Here is a 25811-nt window from a genome sequence, read left to right as displayed (position 1 = left end):
GTCTAAAAGAAGCCAGTATAGAGTAGTATGTGGAATAAGCTATCGTGGGTTATTTATTTTTTAAGCAGTTTGTTAGCTTTATGGTTAACCCACAACGTACCACACGAGCCCAGCTCTAACATTTTCTCTCAAATAGCAGATTATCTCATTTCATTATGACACTCCATGTCTATGTTGAGTCTTTCACTGCACATCTCTCTGTTTTAGAAAAGGAAACCTTGTGAAAACAAATAAGCTTAAAAGGTTCGCCTTCATTTCAGCAGTCATTTTGAGAGTGGCTGTTACATTTTTCATACGGTATTTAACTCATTTGAAATGGAAGGCTTTTCATATCTTTCACATGACATTAACTGAGCAGTATTAAACAGGCCAACGCATCAATTCCTTTTCTCCCAGAAGAGATGAAAAAGTGTGGTGTCATTTTTTAACGAGCTGAAGGGAAAATAGGTGTTTGGGGAGCCCCTTACCATTGATGTCACCATCTCCAGGCAGCAGCAAGACATAGGATGACCTCTTGACCCTTGACCTTATTGATTTAATAGGGTCCCTGAGAGGTGGAGGTGGAGTCAAGGGGCCATAAATTGTGGTTCTGATTGCAATGTGAGGCTGACAGCTACAGTCAATGAGAAGGTCATGGTTGGTACATTGGTATAGGTTGAGATGAGGACAGACATTTCAGAGTCTGAATCATTCAGTGATTTGTCCTGTACATTAATGGAAACCTTAGTTCCATAAAGGGATGCTGGGGAGTTACAGTTTGGGCTACACAGAGAAAAAAAAGTGATAAAAGAAAGAAGTGGAATCGGATGCTTGAAGTCCATGGCTTCTTGGGGTAAAGTTCTTTGCATTTTGCAATGTGCAATATTCCGAGATCACTATGAATAAGGCAATCATTGCATAGACATCATCATATTTAATTCTTTACTGAATCAGAAAAAATGGAGAGTATAAGTGAGAGGTGATGTGGGACAAGATAATTGTAACCTTTGAGTATTTAACAATTACAGCCACAACCCCCCCCCCCCAAAAAAAAAGTAAATAAATAAATAAAAAGTTGCACATAGTAGTCTTGTCGTCTTTCTGTAGTTGTCACTCTGTAGACTTAAAGTCTGATACCATGTGATTGTGTTTACATTTTGATGTGTATGACAGGTAGAAGTTGGTTGTAGTTTTCCAAATTTTTTATCATTTAAAATATTATATTGAAAATGGTTGCTGAAAATATGAAAGAGGAGTTGAGCATAGCATGTTACTCCACCATCTTGATCATGTAAACATTAATTTATATGCCTGCCAAATACTCAAGGTCAGAGCACTGTGGGGGAAATGTCTATTGCCAAAAAGTGGGGCTTAATGACTGTTTTCACACACTCTTGCACCTCGTGGCTCTAATATTGGATTCTATCTGTGAGCGATCCTGTAACCACTCTGTTAGAGGTCATATTTTTAAGATAATTAATCTTTTGATGTTTAATAGTCTTTTAAGAAAGTTTTCGTAGCACTCTGAATTTGCTATCCGACTCTGTAACCTGCATACAATTTTGGAATGTGATATCGTGTTTTTTGTTTTGTTTTGAAGGCAGTGCAATTAAGTTGAAGACTTGTAGTGAAAATTCAGCCCAGGTAGTGTTCAGGTAGCTGCTACTGTCAGAAGGTAAAACGGGGATCACAGGTGAGACGACGAAATGTTCTTAAACAGCGCACCAACCCTTCACTGTAAGCAGCTAATTCAAATCCAAAAGATAACAAACATGATTATTAAACTGAAAGGGCCTCTTTCCATCAATTAGAAAAGAACCACATGTCCATCGGTGAAGAGGCAATCACGCTTTCCTGTATAAGCACATTTGTCCACAAGTATCTTCACAAGTGAGTGTGTGTCTGAGTGCCTCTTACCTGTGTGATTTTAGCGTGAAGGGTGCTTCAGTCAAATGCTGCTCATTCCCAACGCTCAGCTCACTCAGTGCCTCATTTGACTGAACGCTCGGCTGCCTGAACAGGTGGCGACATCACGAGCCAAACCGACAATGTAACCCTCCTCTGGGCCTCCCACCATGATCCTGCAGCAGCACATGGAGGATATGCTGTACAACAATACCATGCAGTAGACATTAGCGAAGCAGGCTGATCACCACTTTTAAAATTAGACAGGATTTGAAAAGCGTGTTTGAGCGTGTGTCCACACTACTGCACTTCTCTTTATTCACACCTCATTCAAATGACCCTGGGCTGCAGATTATCCAGGCTGTTGCATCCTTCCTGGTGCTTACACTGATCAAATGTTGCTTCACTGCACATTTTGTCTTATCTAAACTTCAAACATGTTATTTATTTTTGTTTGATTCATAAAACTAAAAATCTAAATCAAATTAGATTTAAATGCTGGTGAGGTACTTATAAATTAGTGTAGGAATTGAATGAACCGATCTGAACAGCTGCTTTGACCTTTGCTTGTAGAAAATGAGCAACATTCTCACAAAAAGCTGTCAAATTCCCCTTGAGCGTCCCCCTCAGCCTCCAGCAGTTTAATAGCAGCAGTACAAGTGGTTTTAAGTAACAGAAAATAAAGGACCTTTAAAAACCATGTTCATTTAAAAAAATAAAAGCTTCCCATGAATAAACCAATATGAAATATAAATTATTAGTATTACTATACTGTTATGTTTGGGCATTTTTTGACACCATCCTCCATTAACTTGACCACAGAGCACATAATGCAGTGCAGGCATTAAATCTAAACCGGAGTTGTCCATCTTCCTGTCTACAAACTAATGAGGGGCAATTATTAAAAAAAAAAAAAAACACACAAGCACACAACATACAGTAAGATGGCCATTGTTAGTGGATGTGGACAACTACGTCCAAGCTTAACCCTAACTGCTTCACTCAGAGCGCACTGGAGGTTTTCTGTTTGGTAATGCTCATGTTTGCATTGAGGCTTTATTTACCTTGTGTTTTCATAGGTTGCCATGGCGAGCTGAGAGATTAGAAATAAGGGAAAGGTGCGGGAAGAAGGAACGGTGAAAAAAACAGTGCGAAGTATGTCTTACATACTTCATTATCTCTGGAACATTTGTTAGGTAGCCCGAAACACATACATGTTTATACCCATCTGAAAGACAGAAACACAAAACCGTTGCTGTAAATAAGTGCAGTTACAAAGATAATTTATTTACATTTTAGTGAATATCTGTGTAGTTGATAAAAAAAAAAAACATTCCTTCCACTCTTTCCACTTTTATTTCCTGTATATTTTTGCACAAACATTAAATTTTGGCAACTCAAGGAATTGTATTTTGTCTGACATATAGTGTGTGTTTGTGTGTGTTGTTGTGAGGTGGGAAATGTAAAGGATTATAGCAGTAAAAGACCACCTCACCATTGAACATAACTGCACAAAGCCTGGCGCCACATCGGCCTTTTGTAGAGAGTAAATTACTTCAAAAAAGGTCATGGGTTGACATTTATCCCGAAAAACTATATAAACAGGCCCTGACACCATGAAAACTGGATCTGGTTTTATCAGTGAGGATCTAAGGAGGAAGCAGAGCTTTGAACTTCAGCTCGGGCGTCTTTGTGCCGTCGCTGCTTGATTAAACACAAATATTTGCAGGACTTGTAAGAGAAAATACCTGTATCTCGATGGGCCAGCTCACCGTGTGTGTGTGTGTGTGTGTGTGTGTGTGTGTGCTGTCATTTTGTCCTGAGGAAACACAGGCACAGTGGCGACTGCACTGTAATTGATGATTTAGACAAAATGATGGAAGTCATTCTAGAGCTGTCATTCAAAGTCAAACACTGAGCAGAGTCTACAAAAATGACAGAATGAGAGTCTTCACTGCAGAATTTGGTTTCATGTCACTGAGCACTTTTGCACATTTGGGTGAAATGAGTATTTCATTAAAGAATGCATAACCAGCAAATATATCTACCTGACCTTAGATTCTGGCTCTGAAACATCTGTTTGGTTCCTGTGTAGCGTTCAGGCTGTGAACCGAATGAGACGCACATCTATTCACCTGCTCGAGTCATAAAATATGAACTATGTAATTTCACAGTCTGTTTTATCTTAAGGTTTCCTATCACCTTCTTATCTTGTTTTGGTTCATCCTTGCAATGCAAAAATTGTATGTACAAGTTGGGTAATATTGGTTACTTCTCATTGTTGTATTTTCCATTTGATCGGAGAGACGTTTCATCTGAAGTAAGTTTCAGGAATTTTGTTTTTCTTTAAATAAGGCACTGAAATTATTTCTAAAGCTGATTTGTTTGTGTACGTTAGAATATTGTTATTTTAACAATCAATAATAGATTCTGGATGTTGCCATACTGCCTTCTCACTGAGGCTGAATTACAGAATCATCTTCAGGTTAGCAATAATTATGAATGCATATTGCAATGCTAATTATAAATGTCATCCAAAAGCAACAGTGGCTTTTCTGTATGTATGAAATATTTCTTAATAATTTTGAAACAGTTTGGCTTTTGTACAAATCGCTTTGGTGCAACATTTTTTTTAAGGCATGAAGATTAACGTCACTTTGGAAAGTTAAAAAACTGGTACATGATGTACAAACATAGTCCCCAACTTAGAAATGAACAAACTAAGTTTGTTTGATGCTCCCTGCTGTTGTTGTCACCTCCAAACAGCAACTATAAACTTCAAACTGAGAAATTAAAGATGGAGTCAGTCGTGTGTGAGAGGGTCTTAAGCCTGTGGTTGTGTGTATGTGCACACTTTGTGTGTATGTGCCACAGCCAAATAAGCAGAGCAGCGGTGGTCAGACTTCTGCCTGGAATCACAAAGCCTAAAACAGATAAAAGAGCAACTCAATTCCACAACAGCGCTTGGTCCCAAGCCAAACGACTGCTTCCAGGAGGCTCTTAAGCCTCTTACAGGACTGGCTCCCCTCCCCTCCCTTCCCTTCCCTATCAGAGGTTTTTTTTTTTTTTTTTCCTCTCCCTTCAAACCCTTCTTCATTCATCTATCTCTTAGCTGAAACAGTATCGACAGCAAGGGTGGACATCAACGCAGTGAGCCAAGCATGATGGAGATAGTTGATTTACAAGGCGAAATTGCTGAAAATCAATCAAATAAAAATTTATAGAGGTAGAGGAGGAGGAGGAGGAGTAAGGGGGGGGGGGCCCTTGGGTATGCCAAAACATAATTGTATGTTAGAAATAAAAAGGAAAAAAAAAAACATCCGACAAGCAAGCTGTGCAGCTCAGAAAAATAATACACACAAGGTAGTGGAGAGGGAATTGGCACTGATGAGTGAACTTGTTCGCCTTGAATTTTAGCAAGTTGTTTCTTTGGGGAGTTTCTGGCTGCTTGTGATCATTTCAGGGACAAGTACACAGCTCACACTTGGCAGTATCACAGGTTTCTGCTGAATGAAGCAACAAGCAGTGGAACATGTAAGAGGAGGTGTGTGTGTGTGTGTGTGTGTGTGTGTGTGTGTGTGTGTGTGTGTGTGTGTGTGTGTGTGTGTGTGTGTGTGTGTGTGTGTGTGTGTTTGTTTGACTGCATATCTGCATATGACACACATACACAGAGGCTTATCCTGTGCTTGACTTTCGTCTGAGATTTAAGGTGGTTCAAGCGTCTTCAGTCTCTCTTGTCAGCAGCTGGCAGAGATTGTGAGCCTCCATTCACCCGGGCAGACAGAGTGATTGCTTCGCTGCCGCCTGTCTTCACACAGCCGGCCTGGATCCAAGCCCACAGCAGCCACAGGCCTTGTCACAGTTAATAACAATGGGCCCAAAGATTTTTACCTGACTTTGTCTGCCATAAATTCTCCCCTTCCAACAATTATTGATTAAATGCTCTCTCCTTAATAATGAAAAGGCATAAATCCCCCTCTTCCTTAAAGACAGGCAACGTAATCTAATCAGAGACATGCATACCTGGATCCCTGATGGTTTCTTCAGAAATGACAGTGATTTCAATCAAAGGAGGTGTGTATAAAGGGAGATGAATGGGAGAGGAGAACTGTGCGAGAGAAAGCAACAATGAGATAGAAAGTAATATGCAAAGCAGGGATGAGAGAGGGAACATGAAGGAGGGGACACATCTGCAACCCGCAGTGCTGGTCTCTGGTAATTTTCCTGCTGATTACCATCAGATCACTTTATTGTTGATTCCATGCTTCTGTTTTTCTTAAAGAAGAAATCAAATATTTAAAAAAAACAAGCATAAATGTGAATGTGCCAGACTGGTAACAGAGCAACAGTCTCTTTGGCAAATCCTCGCCAACCATAAACTGCATGCAGACACAATTACATGCTAACAATGGCACTGCTCATTTTTATAGGTTGTTTGCTTGATATTACAGATCATACAGTTCTGTCCTTTACCTCCCACATCAATAGCTTCAGAACAAGTTTTAAAATATATCTAATTAAAGGCCTTTTGACCTTATCGTACACCCAGACAGGTGTTTTTAATTCAGCCAAGTGGCAACTATCTCGACTCAAGGCTGAGGCCAATGCAAGAGTGACTTAAAGCACAATGCCTCCAATGCCAGTCAAATCGACTCCAAAGCACAATGCAGCTGATGTAGCTTACGCCAGAACATGCGTCGACCGCTCATTGTTCACTTCCATCCCGGGTAGCGCAGCATCTTTCGAGGGAGTTAAAAAGCCGCACTCCTTATTTGGGAGGTCCTGGCTCTAGACAGAAAAGATGGTGCAATATGGGTTTCAACCAGTTCTAATGCAAACTAATACACCTTACTACGTGCCTCTTTGTGTAAGTGTTGATTTTAGCTGATCAGAGCTCTTCTCAGAACTGTGTAAGTGTGCACAAATGGTGCTTGACATGCCAACACTTTCCTGTTACCTTTATTACACTTGCAAAGGTTGATAAATTATACCTTCATTATGCGTATTGGTACCCCAATATAATTTTTTTTTTTTTTTTTTTTACAGCTGTACGTGTTGCTTAAAATAAAATTTAAAAAAAAAAATTAAAAAAAACATTACTTGTGACAGCAGGATCCAGCTAAAAGCACAAGACGGGTATCTGGCACTGCAACTTCCTGTATCCGTTTCAAATTTATGGCCCTGTTTCAAATTAAAAGCCCCCTTGGTTAAAACGTAATATGTAAATGGACCTTGTATGACACACGAGTCTTTTGAATTGAGGTTTACATTTGACTGTGCCTCATTAGACTTGTTTTGAATTAAGGGCTTCCATCTTGATTATTACAACAATCAAATTTCAGAATTTCATCTTTTTTTTTTCGGAAGGCAAGAAAAGTCTGAAATCCAATATAAAAGTTCAAAATATCGGCAACTTCAATTAAAAAACAGCCCTTAAAGATGCTGGAAAGTAGAAATGAAAATGAATTTTAAGTTCATCACACCACACAAGTATGGGTTGTTAACTACCCATCCGAATTTGAATGAATAAAAACAGACAAATGTGTTAAATTAGGCTTTGAAATCGTCATCATCAGTCTTCTCTGCTCTGAGACTGTGGGGGGAGGGGGGGTGTCCCCAGAAGGAGCTGAAGCTCCGCCCACTCGCTGGAAGGTGTTCAGTGTTGACAGTCCTGTGGCTGCAGTTCTTGCCCCCACTAAGTGGCCCGTCTGACATCCAACCTCTCGGGTGACTTTATGCACGATGTCACGTTGACACTCTTTTCTCTCTGGTGGACGGAGCAGCCTGCTTTGGGAAAACAGAATAGAATTAGAATTTATTTTCCCAATGAGTGAAACATATGGATACGCATATAAATGAAGCGTGTCCCCCCCGAGCTGTAACACAGGAGTAGAACTGGACACCGGAGACAGCGAGCTCTGCGACTACTTCTAATTGCTTTACAATTGTGGAGATAATAAGAGCGGAGGAGTTGCCTTAGTTCTGTAATGACTGCAACATGCATCACATCACATGTCTATTCATTACATCACATGTCTATTCATTACATCACATGTCAATTCATTACATCACATGCCAATTCATTATATCACGTCAATTCAAACTTTGAACCTGCTCTTTTCTTTCACTGATGTCCCTCCACCTCCACCTGCTCTCTGCAGCCTCCTGCACACGTATTTGGGCTCGTTTATCCGGTACCGGTACCGGTACATGTAACCGAGAGGGCCGCTGATCGTAACGTCACACACACACCGGAGTACAAAAACAACAACCCTCATGAATCGGGAAGACTAGATATCCTCTGGTCCACGTTTACCATCACCCCCGACGTGTAAAACACAGAGTTACATACACTATAAGTTCCTTATCGTAGCAAGATGGGCACGCAGAAATTATCCGCCGTAAAATGGGCACCGTAGAGGCGGCTGTTGGTGTTAATCCTCAAGTTTCTTTTATCGTGGCTCTTCACGAAATCAATCCACCTGTTTTTCCTTTCTTCATCAGCAGGGAATTTAAATAGCGACGCAGCGCTGCTTTGGAGGTTCTTGCTTCCGGGAAAGATTCACTTGCGGGTGGAGGGGGACATCCTGTAGCTAGCCAGCTGACGTACAATAACAATCTGACCACGGCAGGAGCAGAACTGAAGTCCAGTGGGATGACCGTTTATGCAAATGAGCTCCAGGCTTTCGTAGCGTTTCACCGTGTGAGAGGAGGAGCCATGCAGAAGGTCTCATAAACCGTCTGGGCGGTGGCTCGGTGACGTACTGAAGCTAGTTTTTAGCACCGCCTAAAAAAAAATAAATAAATAAAAAAAAACCTGAGCGGAAGACGGATGAGAAACTGTTTAATGTTATTGCTCAGTTTGGGTAACGTTGTGATCAGAAACAATAAACGCAGTCTGCGGTGTCAATAGAAAACAAAACATAAGCCATGTGGAATAATGTAACCCTGCTGGCCGTTCAAATAACCAGTTTTGATAGAGCCGTCTTCTTCAATCACACGTAGCCGCCAAGCATGATTTACAGCCGCCTTGTAATTAATTACATAGGGAGTGGATGCAGGTATTCATCTCTGATACAAACACGTGGGATTTTATTAAAATCACCACATGGTTAGAGCAGGGCAGATGGATGACCAGCTCCGCTTGTGGGAAATTGCTTTTTTAAACCATATTTTCTCTGCGTGTGTTTTTCTCTCTCTTCCAGGTTACTGGCAGAAAGAAGTTGTCCTCTTATGATTCAGGGTAACGCTGCGCCGAGGAATGCATCTACAAATTGGAATAACGGGGTAATGAGGTGGAGATATGGGTAAGCCCTCAATCTTTGAGCCGTACAACGCTGTGGTCCCCTGATCATCGTCCCTGCTGACTCTCTACAGTAAGTGGTTCACAGCACTCGTCTTAACTTGTTCGACCGTCTAACAGTCCATATTGCGGGATGCCTCCAACTGCACGACCACTGTGCCCGTGTGTGTGTGTGTGTGTGTGTGTCCTGCTCCCAGAAGATTTGTTTATCCTATCAGAAAGCCACCCTTACATATGTTTCATGCTCACTGTTTTCCTACATCAACTAGCAAAAATGACGTAACTATAAATAAATCCAAACGAACTGAAATTAGCTGCCTGATTTCAGCACAGTGGCGCTTCACAGCCAGAGGGTTCTGGGTTCGAACCTCGGGCCGGGGGACCTTTCTGTGTGCAGTTTGCATGTTCTCCCTGTGCCTGCGTGGGTTCTCTCCGGGTACTCCGGCTTCCTCCCGCCATCCAAAGACATGTATGTTTCAAGTCAATTGGTGATTCTAAAAATTGCCCTTAGGTGTGAATGAAAGAGTGAAGGGTCTTTGTTCCTGTGTGTCTCTATGTGTTGGCCCTGTGATAGACCAGAGTCCTGTCCACAGTGTACCCTGCCTTTGCCCAAAGTGAGCTGGGATAGGCTCCAGCCCCCCCCCCCCCCCCCCCCCCACATGATGGATGGATAGCTGCCTGATTTCAAAAGTATTTCTTTATGCCTTCATTTTAAAACGACTTCAGACATTATTTTTCCGAACAAATCAGGAATCATTAGTTCCATTTAAGTTTCTGAAATTTTGTGTCTGCAGCATCGGTTTTATCAATGCCTGTTTTCAGTTGAGTGTGTTTTAAATTCTGCTGGTTTCTAGTCCTCTCCATGCTTGCTACCATAACACTTTAAAGAGACAAATCAAACATTTTGAAGGCTCTATTAGGACAGAAGACGTGCATACTAAGAAATTGTACTGAATATGGAAGATCACATATGCACAGAATGTTGCTTGTGCAGTGGAAAAACCTTGAGAGGGAGGACAGACATCGCTACATTACCAGAACTGTCTTCAAACTAACACTTAATATCTTATAATAAGGAAAGAGAAAGATTACATAATGCACACAGCTTTGCATGAACAATTCATAAGTCACAAATATCACAGAAAAAAGAAGAAATGACACCAAGGAATAGTCAGAGGATTGGAAATCAAAGTGATGAACTGAAGTTCTTAAAGTTTTATGTCGCTGTTTTCCCTCTTTTTTTTTTTTAATGAAAAGCTTGATTTCCGCTTGCTCTTTGAAATAACAAAAAAATAAGTGTTTTTCTTTTTTTGTAAATGGAGAAATCAAATCTAATGCATCGTGGCACTATCCCCATAGCATGCTCCAGTCGCTGCCGGAGATAACCGCATGCAGACCTGCTCCCCCTTCTGTGAAGTGATTTTGCCCGCTGAGTGGATCCCTGTGGTCCACTAGCCTTTGAGCCTCTGATGAAAGACATTTGTATCTGGGCCAAACACGCACTCATATACCGTATACTCCCTTGTAAATGACTATACAGGATACTAAGACAAGTGTACTAACAGAACCTCATTATTTAAGTAATGCACAGTCAAACATGAACACACACGCACGCAAACGTGATTCTCTCATCAGAAACAGCAGGACAATCAAACACAGACATTAATCTTCTCCCGTCCATCACGTAGACAGCAACTGTTAAACACAGACAGAGGGACAGATTTCCCAGGCAGCGAGACATAACCGTGTTAACAACAACGAGGCTCCTCAGCCATCAATAAACTGTATATATGAGCAGATGTGCAACAGACAGAGACTAAATGGGATCAATACTGCACATGTTAGATGAACAATATAAAGCTCCCACACAGCCGGGTATATATTAGTCTGTCTATCGTGACTACTGACAATCTAGGGATAGTGAACAGAGTATTTGTGTCATTACTCCTTTTTGCTTTTGTATAGAACAGTCGTATGCCAAAGTTTGGGCACCCCTGGGCAAACTACATATTTTGTTTAAAAACATGGTAAATACAACCCCTGAAGAAAATGTATGTTTTTATTTGATGTACTGGACAAACAGATTTTGTAGACAGCTCACAGTTTCTCTATTTTCAAATGAGATATTTTCACCCAGTCTTTCTTGCAGATCAGCTCAACGAGTTATATTTAAACTGTCTTCCACGTTCCATGTTTAAGATCTACCCTCAGATTATCAGTGATACTCAGGTCAGTGCTAAAACTTTGCTCATAAATGCTATAAATTACATCTTGGGAACATTAGGATCCAGCATTTTTTTTATAAATAAGTGCAAACATGTCACCTCTTCAGCATTTTTCATCTTTCTTGTTTGTCCGTATGCGTGGTTGGAGTGCAATACTAAACCACTGGAGTATTTCTTTCAAACAAGCTTCAGTTGGCGCAGTTTCTCCTGTTTTGGCGTAGCATGTGTTTCCATTGTAACCTTGGTTCTCCGAGTGAAGAGACTATCTCTCCAACTCCGGAGTTGGAGAGATAGTCTCGAGATGATGCAGAACTTCTTGTTTGCATTGTATTCTGCTTTTCAACGACCAGAATGAGACATAAGTTTGCATTTCCATCTCTTACCTGCTGTCCAGAATGCATTTGCTACATGACTTTTCATGCTACTGTTCTGACATTGTGAAAATCCAGACTTTTACTTTTAGAGCACAAAGGCAATATTCAGGAAACACAGTGTTCATCATCATCATGTGATCCGCTTTGTACTGCACGATATTATAATAACATTCATCACAGAAAATGCACGAAATGTTCCCAATGGGTCTCTTGGCCTGACGTTTGCTGCATACATACAACGTAACAGAATGTATGTATGTCCAACATATAACACAGTATGTAACAGAGAGCGAGAAAATACCTTATGGATCTTGCCACATTTATGACTCACTATTGTAATAGGAAACTCATTTCCCCCGATGTAGCACAATTTCACAACTTTCATGAGCTGTGGTCAAGTCCATCATTCCTTTTTTACTTCGCACACTGAACATTTGAATAAGCTCTGTTCTCTCTGGGTAAAAAAAAATTACATGTGGCTGGATAAAACCAGTTTGATACGGTAACTGTGTGGTCCCCAAACTATATATAATCCCCTTTGCGTTTGCCACACAATCACTCTCTCCTCACTGCAGTGTTGAGTTCAAATGATTGATATCATAATAGGCTCAGCTAAATTATGATAGAGGTCAAATTAGAATTTAATCATCTCCCTTTTACCCCCTCTCCCTTGAGGGCAAAATGAATAAACATGATTTTGTATGAGAATGATGGGCTGGTTATGCAAAAACTGTGATAACACTAAATTTGTCTCTTTTGTTGCAGCTTCAAAGAGTAAATGGGAGAGAAAGAAGGGGAGTTAGCAATAAGACAGTCAGAGATGTGGCGATGAAGTGAGCACGAGCGAAACACAAAGCACTTCTGTTCTACATCAGTACTGGCTTCGGGGTTTTGTCGGTCATGATTTCCGTTCTAGTCAGACAGTTTTTTCAACCAAAGACTTGATCCATAACTACAGACACTTTGCAGCCTACTATTACCAGTCCCAAATTCACTGCGTAAATAAAAGGGTCTGGTCACGCTCCTTTGGGGATTGTTTCCAGTTGTTGGATCCTAATGGGCGTAGACCTCAGGTTAATTTTGAAACTATTGGAACAGTCTTTAACCAGTCGGTATTGACCACCATCTGTTGTGTGCCGAGACTCACAAAGCTGAAACAACAGAGACTCTCCCAAAATGTGAGCAGAGCACATGTTGGTAAATGACCATTAAATACTTTGTATTTTATTATTAGTTGTAGTTTTAGCTATTCTTCTTGCTCAGCTTAATTTTCTTAATTTTTCCTAGTCTTGCTAAAACTGTTGATACCTCTGCATCTGGCTTGCTCCTCCATTGTTGGAACTGTACTTCGCTAGCCTAACTGGTTGCTGATTGGTTCACCCTTCAGCATGGTTAGCGAACCTTCATTTGAACAGGGTTTCTAGATTATAATCACAGTGAGAACTGAAAATGTGGGCACTAGGTGGGTGGAGTCAGGCTACACATTTTGGTCTTGAGTCATGTGCTGTTCCAAATGCGTTCACATTGTCAAGAACAGAAACATGCATTGCACTAAAAGTACTAGGATGATGCACTCAAAACGCCCCAAAAAAGAAGTGTGAAATGCTGGACACTTTCCACCCTAAACGGTCGCCATCTTATACTGTAGAGGAAGGGGCGGGGCCACCGATGTGAAGAATTTTCTAATTAAGGTTCTGAGGAAGCTGTAGATGTTCCTGAACGCCACACAAAAGTGTTTTTTTTCTTTCACTACTGCTGCTGGACAGAAGAATCAGTGTGTATTGAGTGTGTTAAACAGATGGAATGAAAATATGTTAATTTCTGAGTAAAATAATTAAAGTAATTAATTAAATTAATTATTTTGGAGGGTGATGTGCTCACACGCTGAGGTTATTTCCAGCCAGTGCAGAACTGCAATGTGCGGATTGAAACAGCGCGACTGTCATAATTTCTGCTCTACACAAGTAAGAGTCCTAACATGGAAGAGCACTATTTGTTCGGGTACTACGGGAAGTATGTCATCTGGAACACAGCAATGGATCAAATAAGATAGGGCAGATGTGGTGTTCCAAACTTAAATTCACTCAGCTGTGGCATTTTAAGACATACTGGTGTTCAATGTTTAGGTTTTAACTTGTCCATGACCTGAGAACTTCTATATTATACTAGTGTTTTAATATAAGTTGCTCTGTAACATTGGGAATCATGCTTAATTTGAAGAAAATTGAGGGTAAAAATACTTTCCGTAGTTCCATAATATAAACCTTTTTTTCTATGGAGCTCTTAACCACATTTCAAAGTCTTTATCAGCACATAATATTTCCTAAGTTGGCATGGAGTTACAAACGAGAGTAAAAAAAAAAAAAAAAAAAAAAAAAAAAAAGATTTCCCTGACTTCCTGTCTAACATGTAAGTTTAATTTAAATTTTTCAAAGTATTGCATTTAGAATCAAACAGAATTCAGTGAAATAGGATGTTGAATTTTAAATATTTGCAAAGTTGCAAACTGTAGGAGGCAGTCAGAGTGGCACCAGGTGTGTCTGCAGTCAGACACACCTGAATCCACTCATTCTGATTCCACCTCCTAATTGCTATATAACAGGGCTGAAGACATTAGTTCAGTTTCTCTCTCCTCTCAGTTAGCATGGTTTTGTTTCTTGTGTTTTGGGGGTCTATTAGATTTGCTTTTCATTTTACAATTTGCTTACTCTATATTTGTCCACAACATCCATGCACTCATACTGAGTGCCAGTACTGAGTTACACTTTTTTGATTTTACTTTTATCCATACTTATCCATGTGTTCTCCCTGGTTTTGTCTGGAATTTGAGCTGTACAGAGCTGTCTGGTGCTTTAATTTCTTTACTCCAGGCCACCCTCTCTTCTAAAATTCCATTGATAAAGCATTAAATTGGCCATCAAAATAGCAGACTCTGGGGACTTTGTTTTCTTTGGTGAAATCAAATCCTTACCTCTCAGAAAAGGAAACGAAGCCAGTGTCAAAAGTCAGCAATGTCAAAAATTGATGGGCAATAAACTGTCCACTCAGTCTGAATATGCCTTAATATCCATTTAGTTGGCTGAGAGAAGATTTTCATTCCAAATTCTGTGATTAAAGATTTTCTTCTGCTATAAAAGATCCAGTTTCTTGAATAAAAAATTGACAGTTCTGGTTTGTGTTCTCATGTTGCTTTTGATAAATAAATCAACCATCTAAATGTAGAGGCTGAGTCAAGTCCCAGGGTCTTGTACAAAATCCATGTTGGGCAAACACAAAACAATTTGTCTGATCATAACAGTCTTCTATTCCTCCATTTTACCCTCACCAGACAGCAGGATGCAATAAGGATTATGGAGCAGAGGACATACTTGTTTTGTTGTCGAGGCTCTTCTACTTTGGAGGATGAGTATTTGTCTGCAGCGTCGTCCGATCCACTTAGAGGTGGGAAACAAATGCCGGCAATATATTTAATACCTCCAGAGATCATGTCGCAGCAGGCCCGAGGCGGCCAATCGTTCATGGGGGCTTACAGGCGGCGCCAGAAAATAAATAAATAATTCAATATCAAAAAGGAGTGGAGCATTATGCTTTAGTGGGCAATAAAACATGTGGTGTGTCAGGGATGGTGGCTGCTACCCAAAGAAAGAATAGCCATACTGTGTGGTGGGGAAGGGAAAACACCAGAAGCCAAGGAAAAGGGAGATATAAATTTTCACGGCAAATGAACTCCCCATCTCGCCTTGCTGAGTGCACAAAAGGCCACAGAGATGATTATTTCTGAGCTCCACCTCAGACCGTTGGAGTTAGTGTGTTGGAAAAAGCCATGTCCTCCTGAGTGGCTACAGCTTCTAAACCAGGACTCTGTATGGAAGCAATATGACACCCCTGTCCAATTATTTGAATTGAATAAGTCTTAGTGATACTGCTTTTCACAGATGAGTGTGAAAACATGGAGCTGCAGTCATCAAACAGCTTAATCCAGTCATGGGATATTAAATGATTCCATGTAGTTATGGTATTTGCAGCCAAAAAAATTATTTTATTTTTTTCACAATACATGTATTTTTTTTTTGTCATGCAGCAAGGCAACTGGAAACAATGAAATGTGTGTGTGTGTGTGTGTGTGTGTGTGTGTGTGTGTGTGCGCACGTCTCTGTGAACCTGTGTTAAAACAGTCACTGATTAGTGCACAAATTGAGCAGCAATGCAGAGCTGTACTAAAGTCCATTAGGAAGCCACCAGATGGCTGTCTGATTTTTAGAAAACTGCTGTAAGGTTCACTGGTGTGCTACTGCAAGTGTACACATGGCATGAAATAAAGCAGCTTTCATGTGAGAAGGGAAAAGAACTGAGAGAAATCCAATTATAAAACAAACTGCTGCTTGGACGACCAAAAGAAAACATAGTGTCCTGACCCCCTGTGTAGATAAGCCTATTTATAGATGAAGGACTCATGGCTCAAGGTGAAGGAGAAGCTTGGTAACATAATTGACTGGTGGAAAAAAACAAAAATAAATCTCCCACAACAGTATTGTGAGGACTCCCTTGTGGTCGTGTACAGATCTATGTTAGGATTTTCTCGCTGATGAAAATTAAGTTTCAAACTTCATTTAAGGTGAATATTTTTTTTGCCTCAAAGGATATTCATAGGGAAATTGAATCAAAGTTTTTGTATTCTGTTGTTCTACCCAAATAAAATTTTGAGTTTTAGATCTTCAGAGTTATTTTAGGGAAACAAAGGGAATGGGTTTGGAGATTTTAAGGTGTAGTGGACATATTTCAGGTCGATTCTTTATAATTTGGGTTTACTTTGAGGGTAAAAAGTCGAGCCAGCCTTTTTGATTCGACTCGTTTTTGGGCTTGAACAGTGTACAATGAGGGTTCATACACTTGAAATGACAGGTTTTCCAAAGTACAAAAAGACACATGTAAACAACTAGCGCTCTGTGAAATTGATCCATTTATCCTTGAGAAAGATGGTAAATCCCAATTGGCTGATTAATTCTAAGTCACTGTGGATAAAAGTGTCAGCTAAATAACTCAAATGTAAATATTTTAAATGTACTCCTTTTGCGTGGTTCTGACTTTGTATTCCCTAAACTGAATGAAGCAGTTTGACCTTAGCAGAGATTAACCTATTTATAGAGGAAGCAATAACAAAGCATGAGGAAGAAGCTTAGCAACAGGCCTTCAGAGCAACTTTTTAGTTGCTAAGGCTTTATTATCAAGATAACTGATACCGTTGTCATTGGAGGGAATCCAACGAAGATCAGTTACAGTATGAAGCAACACTGCAAATCAACACTGAGCACTAAATTGTTTAATTATAAACAGGAACCAATAAACATGAAGTAATAATGAGTTCCACATTGTACCATCAGTGGACAATTATAATTCCAGCAGTGGCATTGGTTTCTGCATAGTGAAACACTTGTTAAAATAATAGTACTGTACATTTGATAATACAAATCTGAGAAACCATTTATGGTCTTGGGATTTAACAGGTTATCTTAAAGTGAGTCACAGTAAATATGTAATCATCTGTTAAACACAGCTATTTAATGGATTGTCATTTAAAGTTGGTAAAAAAATTAATTTCCCCCTCACAATGACCTGTAATACCGTTGGTGATCCCACGACCTTCCTGTCACCAACATGTCCATCAGATTCATCTGTAGCTTCTTTATGTTAAGTGCTAATAAGCAAATATGAGTATACTAACAAATGAATGTCATTCTGAGCATGTAAACATGCTGGCATTAGCATGTATCTTAAATTACAGCCTGTCAAGTCTTACTGTTAAAACAAACGCTGTACCATTTAACAAACACGTATGAGCATCTTCCCCACCATTATGAACAAATTTGTGGTTAGGCTGTATGTGTGTGTTGAGCAGAGTTGCAGCTGGAGCTGATGCAATGGTTGTGTTGACCATGTTCATGAAAAGAGTCCATACAAACGCCCCTCTCTTGTGTTATTTACAACCTCAGACCTTTGAATTTTTAGAAAGCTCCAAGTTCACAATTTGTGATGCGTTTGCTGATGTTTTTAAAGATGGTGGATGCAGTGGAAGTTCATTTTTAGTTGTATTGAGTTTTCCTCTAATTTAATATGTAAGGAAAATATTGACGTTTCCAATGTGGAATTCATGTTCATCATGTTTTCCCTCTGTCATTATGCCTTTTACAGTTTCTGCAATATGTTATCCACGTGCTAGTGTGCTAAATCATTAGCCTCTGTGGTTTCTACATGCTATCAATGTTGCTGTTGCCTCCCAATGGTATTCTCACAACTCGACCACTTGAATGCCAATCATACCATGCACACGACTTCCCATGGTGTAACCACAAGATCATGAGCGCCATTAAAAATGCAGCATTTGTTTTTTAGGTAGAGTGAAGAGTTGTGACCAAGATGGGCGGTAACACCGCTGCTAAGACACCATGAGGCCCAGGAATCGAAACCCGACAAGGCTAATGCTATCCGGAGATATAGAGGCACTGTGCCACAGGTGGCTTTTGTATTGAAAGCACTATTTTGACTTGAAAGTATTGTGGACTGACTGTATGAGGCCAGGTATATGGGAGGTTGAAGATGAGCTAGGCTATAGTTCTCACAATGACTGGCGTGAGTGCAAAAATTAATTCAGGGAGGCAAGCACTGAAAAAATGCACATTTATGAGCTTGAACCAAGAGCTGTACATATTCTAAACCAACCCAAGATTACACTGAGAATTAGTACTTGGTGGAGGGCAATTACAGTTTTGGGACTCTTTATAGGTGATAAATATTTGACTGTAGACATTCACAATAAGGTTGTTGTTCTGCAATGTAAAGTTGGTGTTCATTAGGATTACCAGTGTTAAAGGACAGGTGTTTTGGGGGCAAGTTTTCCCAGAAAATATGAACATAGTGTAAGGATATCTATTGAAGATACTGCATTCAGAAATGGTCCTGCTGAAATAAAAGGTCAGCAAAGTATTGAGCCCGAGAGGAGCTGAATTTGTGGTGAGCAAAGAGATGGGTCAGGTTGGGCGGACAGGTCAGGTAGGCTGTGTATTTCCAACCTTTTCTTGGAAAGGAATTTAGGCAGTCATACTGGTCTGAAGTCTGATTATTCTTGCCATCGGTTTTATTAAAAGGAAGCTCCTTAAGGAGGGAAATTACTTTTGCTTATATGATTGCCATATAAGCAAATCAATGACATCTGGTTGTGGGCCCACAACCAGATGTCATTGAGGAAGAGATAATGGATGCAAGAAAAGTGTCTGCAGCAGTGATCTGAAAGAGTGGCAAGGTCAAAAGTTCAGGTAATCCCGCTTTCTCTCTGCTAAGAGATTCAGGAGAAATGGTTAGTAAAGATGTTAAACTGAGACATAATGGAGTGGAAAGAAGTGATAAGTGAGATTATGCAGTAGGAACAGGAAGCTTTGAATCATCAATTATTTTAAGGAAAAAATGGGAATGTGGTGGGTGGATTAAGATGGGCAGAATAAGACTGGTAATATCTTCAGAGACAGATGAACAGATTGTGGTGCAGTAAAAAGTGTACAATTTGCTGAAATGCTTTTATAATACAGTTGCAGGCAGCTGGCTGCAAACATTAGCAGGAGACGAATGTATGCCTATTGCACTTAAATCCAACCAGTCATTTCCATTTTGATGAGCTTGATGCAGAAAGGCACGCTATAAAACCTTATCATCAGTTGGGAAATAAAACCCTCATTGTGCAGTAGCACAAGTACATCTCTTTCATCAGCAGCACCACACATGTAGAATTGAAAGTCTTTGCAGCAACAGTTAAGCTGTTTGACCTTCCTGCTTTGGTGAATTTAACTGATCACAATGTTGGTGTTTTCACCTTTAGATTAAGAGTTTAAAAAGTGACTCATGTTTCAAGTTGAATTCCTCCTTATAACCCACAATTCATAGCTCATGTTGTTAGGAACGTCCTATATTATTCAATCTTTTTGGTTTCCAATGAAGCACTCACCACACCAGTATTCATCAAACGATGTGTCCACAACATGGTTCTGGTGTCAAAAATGCTTATACAAAAAAATATGTATCTAGTGTTTTTTCCCAAAAAAGAGTTTGCTGAATTAAAATTATAGAGAGCAATATTGACATTTCCACTTGCCTCGTGACAGCAGTGTCAAATTAATGTTACAATGCCTAAACCCAGACACATTAATCCAGAAGTGTTTCTGTTTGGCTTTATGTCTCAACATTATCCCTAAATTAATCTATACCTAAGTGTAGGGCCACAGCTTGTGTTGATATTAACACATCATTTGTGTGTGTATAAAAATGAATGCACTATAAAAGGGGGACTAGTGGCCATAGACAAGTTACCAAACTCCACATCTTTCCACGATTAATTTTATATTTCCTGAAATCTAAAATGTGTCTTAAAAGTAAACCTAATTCATACAAAAACCAAGCTTTAACCATAAAAATACAGAGGGGCTTACGGTTCAGTTTCTTTTTGCTGAACTTCATAAAACTGAAACAATGAAATTCATGTTGTTCAGTCTTTTACAGTTCACAGGACATCAAAACAATTCTGAAATACTTGTCTGGCAGTAGAGGCTCCAAGTTGTATTTTCTTTTGTTTTTTATGTTGTAACTATTTGTCCATAAGTGCAAGATGGAAAAATAAATAATAATAATTCCTACCACACAGCAAACAAGTCACAACACTCAGAAAAATGTAGAGAAATTGAGTCCCAGACAGCCTTAGCAATTTCTTACAAAATGCCAGAGGAATTTCCGTACCTACAGAAGAGAGCAATCTAAAGTGGAGGTATGGGGGCTCAGTTTTCTATGTTGCCTTGGAAATATCTCTGAAATCCAGGTTGCAAATGTTTAAGATGGAGTTGAGCACTATATACAAGCATGCATGTGTCTCCACATGGGCTAAAATTTATTTTTATTTTTTCCCGCTATAGTTGGGAATTGTGATTTATCTGTTGGTGCAAGTCTCAGTCACTAAATTACAAAAATGTTACAAAATGTGTTTTAAGCTGTTTGACGATTTAAGGCAGATAGTCAATAGTTATTTCATCAGGTTGTTTTCCTGTACCTTCAGATCTTTACTCTGTAAGTGAAGTATTTTAAAAAGTTGTTTACTATCAACTAGTTAACTTTTTAACCTCAAATGTTTTTGTTTTTTTCCACATACAGACCCTCAACTGTCTCATGTCATTCGGTAAAAGGTCATTAACTATCCACCAAACAACTGGAGAAAACTTCCACTTGTTCCAATTTTGATCACCTTAAAATCCAGGTTAAAAACTTTTACATTCTGCACAGTGTTTGAATGAACCATAAATATTCACCATGAACCATTTTTACCTCTTTTCCTGTTTCCTGTTCATTACTTTATAATTTCATTGAAAAAGGTTTACATTCTTTCAATTTGCATTTAATATATTTATGCTTTTGCAGTTTTTGATGCCGTTCTTTCCTTTTTATGCTTTTAATGCATTATGTAGACTTGCCTTGCCTTTCCTTGCCGTAGCGGATAAATTGGGCCCTGAAACCCTAGTTCTGGGCCTTCATGTTCTCAGGCTCCAGATGTGAACTCCCACTGGGCCTCTGCTCTGTTTTCAGCCCTGATCTTCAACCGACTGCTGGGAAAACACTCCCAGCAGGAGCCCAAGAGCAGGTGCCCTTTATAAGTCACATGTATGGATATTATTTAGTTCAATTTGGAACCCTGCAAGCCCACGTTTCCTCCTACATAAACCTGCATTTTAAGATTCTTCTTTAGGACTCAAAGGAACCAAATTTGTGATGTGAACCTTACAGAAAATGTGTTATACTGTATACATCAATATAGAAAGTTTCTGATTTAGACTAAAAAAAAAATGTCAAAAATTGCATGCTTTCAAGATAAATGTACAGAGGCAACTAATCTGAATTGAAATTATTTTCAAAATAAACCGTTGAATTTAAATACATTACCACAGTGCAAGCACAAGTCGGCACAGATGCAAGGTAACAAATGGTTTTTTTTTTATGCTTGAAAGTTGACATTAATTTACCTCAAGGCTTCCAACCCATATAACCATACAGGTCATTTGTTCTTATCCTGAAATACAACATACAAGAGTGCCTCCTAAATTAGCACCTTGGCTGGGTTTAGGCACAAAAAACACTTGTGAAATGTTCAAATCCTTCAAGTTGCGTAACCTTAGTTTAAAAAAAACAAAACACCTTTACTCTTGCAATGACAACGGTAACAAACTATGGCTGTAAACAAAAGGCAAACACCAGTCTCCTGCACCCAAGTTCACTGTTGTATCGAATCATCCACAGAAAAACTCGTATTATATAGACGTAATTTAAGATGTATCCCTTCTTCGGCTCACAATTGTGTGGCAAAGAATTGTAATTGACTTTTCATAGGCATCTTTTTCTAACAACTGCAACCAATTATGAGAAACTGGTACTATTATAACTGTATACACATGACTGTATGTTATTACAGATATGTGTTGTAGTATAATCTTTCAGGAGTTATCGAGGCCCTCAAGAAAAAGTCAACCTTTACCATACCTTTAGGGCTCAGTGTGCCATATTTTTGCTGAGATTGGAAATGCAACAGCAAAGCCATTTATTTCTATACAACAAACTTATCTGGGCTGCATTGTTACTCTACACTATGTACTATCTGTCAAATGAGTAAGGTTGCTTAATTTCTATATGCTAGTTGTGGCAGCAAAGAGGGTAAACAGATGTTTGTGCAGTCCTCCCAGACTCCTCATGTAATGTAATAAAGATGCCATCTGACAGTTCCTGCTGTCAAACCACTGCTCCGCACACAGCTTCTTAACTCTGGTCCCTCGGTGTTTTGTTGTGTTTGAATATAAGGGCACATTCTCCTGGGATTGGATTCAAGCATCACTGTAGGGCAATGGAGACAGTTTTGTTGTTTTTAAACCTTTTTGGCTCATCTTCCGACACAACCTGTATGTAAAATGTTTTCAAGTATGCTGCACTGTAAGTCATACTGTGCCTCACATGGCTCCGGGTGTGCCACAGCAGCGCATGGAGGATGTTGGAAATGTCTATAAACAACAGGAAGCAAATGAATTGGCAGCGTTAGGAACATGTCTCTGAATGTGTTACACCTACGACCTCTTGAAGAATCCTCCTGGGTTGCACGTTAATGAGGTGATAAAGTAGAGGGAGATGGGGGGAGGAACGTGGGTGTGAGGACAAGACAAAATCACCAGGGTTTCCACTTGTAGGCTGCCTTGAAATCCATGTCAGAGATAAGCTGCTACAAGGCTGGGTACCTACCACTGGAGAAAGTCTAAGCTAAGGGAGGTGGAAGGCTCATCAAATCCTCCATCTTTCATCCAAAAGAGCCATCTCACATAAGAAACAGGTGATTGGCAAGTATGGATCATTGACAGTGTGCAGGTGTCTCAACGGGAGGTTGTTTCTTTGAACATGTTTCCATTCCAGCCCCTTTCGGATTTTGATCAACCTTCCCCCGCATGTCTTTGAATTGTTTCAGGGAATCCACAGTTCCTACACTACTTGTTCATTAGGACATCTGCAGGGGTCCATGGAGCGTCAACAGAACTTAGACGTGAAGGTAGCATGCTCTTATTTTGCAATTGATGGAAAGAACAGTGTGATACTTTTATATGTATTTGAGTGCTGATCAGCTTGTGTAACAGTTATCTGGTTACACCATGTTTCAAATATTTGATCAAAACATCAAAGTAAAAGTGTCACAGTTAGTTCCTTTAACCTTCTTGTACATCCTTCAACATTTAACCTTACCAACATTCTTGCCTTTTACCAAAACCGAAAAACGGAGTTAACCAAACACACACAGCATTAACTACACCTTGATAACACCATAGCTTCCTTGCATCGATATTACCTGGAATTATACATTTTTTTTTAACTGCTTATTTGAGGTTTTTGTGATCAAAGCATATTTTGCATCATTCTAGTTTGGGAGAGAGAAGTTTTGTTGTCAGAGGTCGAGGAGAAAAAGTGTTACTTCTCTGAGGATTCTGGAGTGGGAGTGTTGGCAGAAGTTTGAAATATGAGTCTAAAACGAAATAAAAATATTTTAGGGTTGAAGCTTTCTCTTCGTTGTCCATCTTGGTTGCAGCAGAAAAGGTACTCGTGTTTCTGCAGCATTTCATCTTACACTTATGTGTTAATTCCTCTTACTTTTGCATGATGGTGACTATCAATAGAAACATATGTCCCTGACCGTTGCTGTTTGTATGTTATTTAGAGCCGTGTTGTAATACGGACTGATCTGATCCTGGTAATTCTCAAGTGGTGGTTTGTGACCCAAAAGCAGGTTGGGAGGTCATTTTGACTGGTTGGTGGATGTGTTCTTGAAAAAAGAAGTTTAGAAGAAAGGAAGTTAAATTTTTGTTATGAAGTTTACAGAAGTTTGTGAAGGACATACATTTCCCATGACAAAGCATTTGTGGAGAAGCTGTTTGCGGTCTGTCATTATTATTGAAATTTTTTTATTTCATGTTTTTTAAAAGTCCATGAAAGCTTTGTGTATCACTGCACTATTTTTTGTAAAATAAATTAAACCACTAAAATTTGAGTCACGATTTAAAGACAAAGGACAAATGTGGGTCCTGAGGCTAGACAAGTTGAGAACCACTGATTTAGAAATCAGAAATATCCAACTTTTGCTTTGAGTTTTACTGGTATCGTGCCTACCTCATTTTTACCTCAGCAGCACTGCTGCTTGTATCTCTGCACTACCTTTTGTGCTCCTTGGTTTAGCAGCAATACAGTCTTTATCTCTTATCTCTTTAGATTTTTTTAATTAATCAGGCATACTTCATGGCTCATTGGCCAGCTCTGGGACCCGTAACTTTTATCTGAGTTGAAGGAAAGAGACAATCCACAACACCAACAGAGGATAAGATGTTATCAGCAGAAAAGAGGTACTATTATCAGTGTTATTGTACAATGGCACTATTCTATAAGCTATGAAACTGAAACTATGAAACAATGGCACTGTATTTACGAGTGCTTTTGTTGACAAGCATCCACTAATACAGTTATGATGCTTGTGATACAGTCTCATCTTCCTTTGCAAAATGTGCATTTCTGCCTTTTTAAGCATGATCATGTGAATCCAAAGCATCTTCAGCAACAGTGGTGGTGGCTTGCACAGATGTGCTTGGGCAGCAGTAGAAGATCAAGAAAGGTCTCACTCCTCAGTCAATACTGTATGATGTACTATGCAGAACAAGAAATTGACTGTCCCCTCTGGAATACTGATTTTTCATGGCCACAGTGTGGATTATTCTTTTTAGCATTTCCTCTGAAACATCAGGGCGCTCACACTTGGGTGTTCAGTGGAAAGTAAACTCAAATGGAAAAAGAAGGGTCAAACATACAAGTGAGAGGTGGGATAGGGAAAAATCTATTGTTGTTTGTTAGGTGGAAGCACTGAGGAGCCCTTGTTTCATGTGCAGCCATTGATCGGAGGGCATGATTAATGAAGCTGTTGAGGGAGGAAGGGATCCATAAGTGTCTTCTTTCTTCTCTCTCAATGGCCACTTGTTGACATAGTCAGTGCTCTGAGGGCAATATATCAGGGAGGATTTCATGTTTTGTCATCTTTTTTTTTATCGTTAGAATTTGAATGGCATGGAGAGTAAGGTTAGTTAATGGAGAAATGGAAAAATTGCATAGGCTCTGAAAGTGAATGAGTTGTGACAAAGGTCTGGACATGAATCTATGAATAGTCATTTCAGCTGAGTCATGCTCTCCCATTAATGAAGCAAATTCTGTGAGCCGGTTCAGACAGTCCCAGTCCAGTCACTACATCCTCCTCTCCGGAGGATACATATCCAACAACCCCTTTTAACAGCCAAATCACAGATTTTCAAAGCTATGCTGCTGTTAAAAAAAAAAAAAAAAAAGCTAAGTGTGTTAGTAGCATCCAGACCTTGTTTGGACTCTTTAAAATGGATGGTAAAAACATTCCAAATGCGGTGATATATAAAATGC

This window comes from Embiotoca jacksoni, unplaced genomic scaffold (assembly GCF_022577435.1).
Source record: "Embiotoca jacksoni isolate LCO1_2020_lvr unplaced genomic scaffold, fEmbJac1.0.p SCAF_19, whole genome shotgun sequence".
Lineage (NCBI taxonomy): Eukaryota > Metazoa > Chordata > Actinopteri > Embiotocidae > Embiotoca > Embiotoca jacksoni.
The sequence above is the reverse complement of the archived record's forward strand: the minus strand, read 5'-3'. Positions refer to the sequence as shown.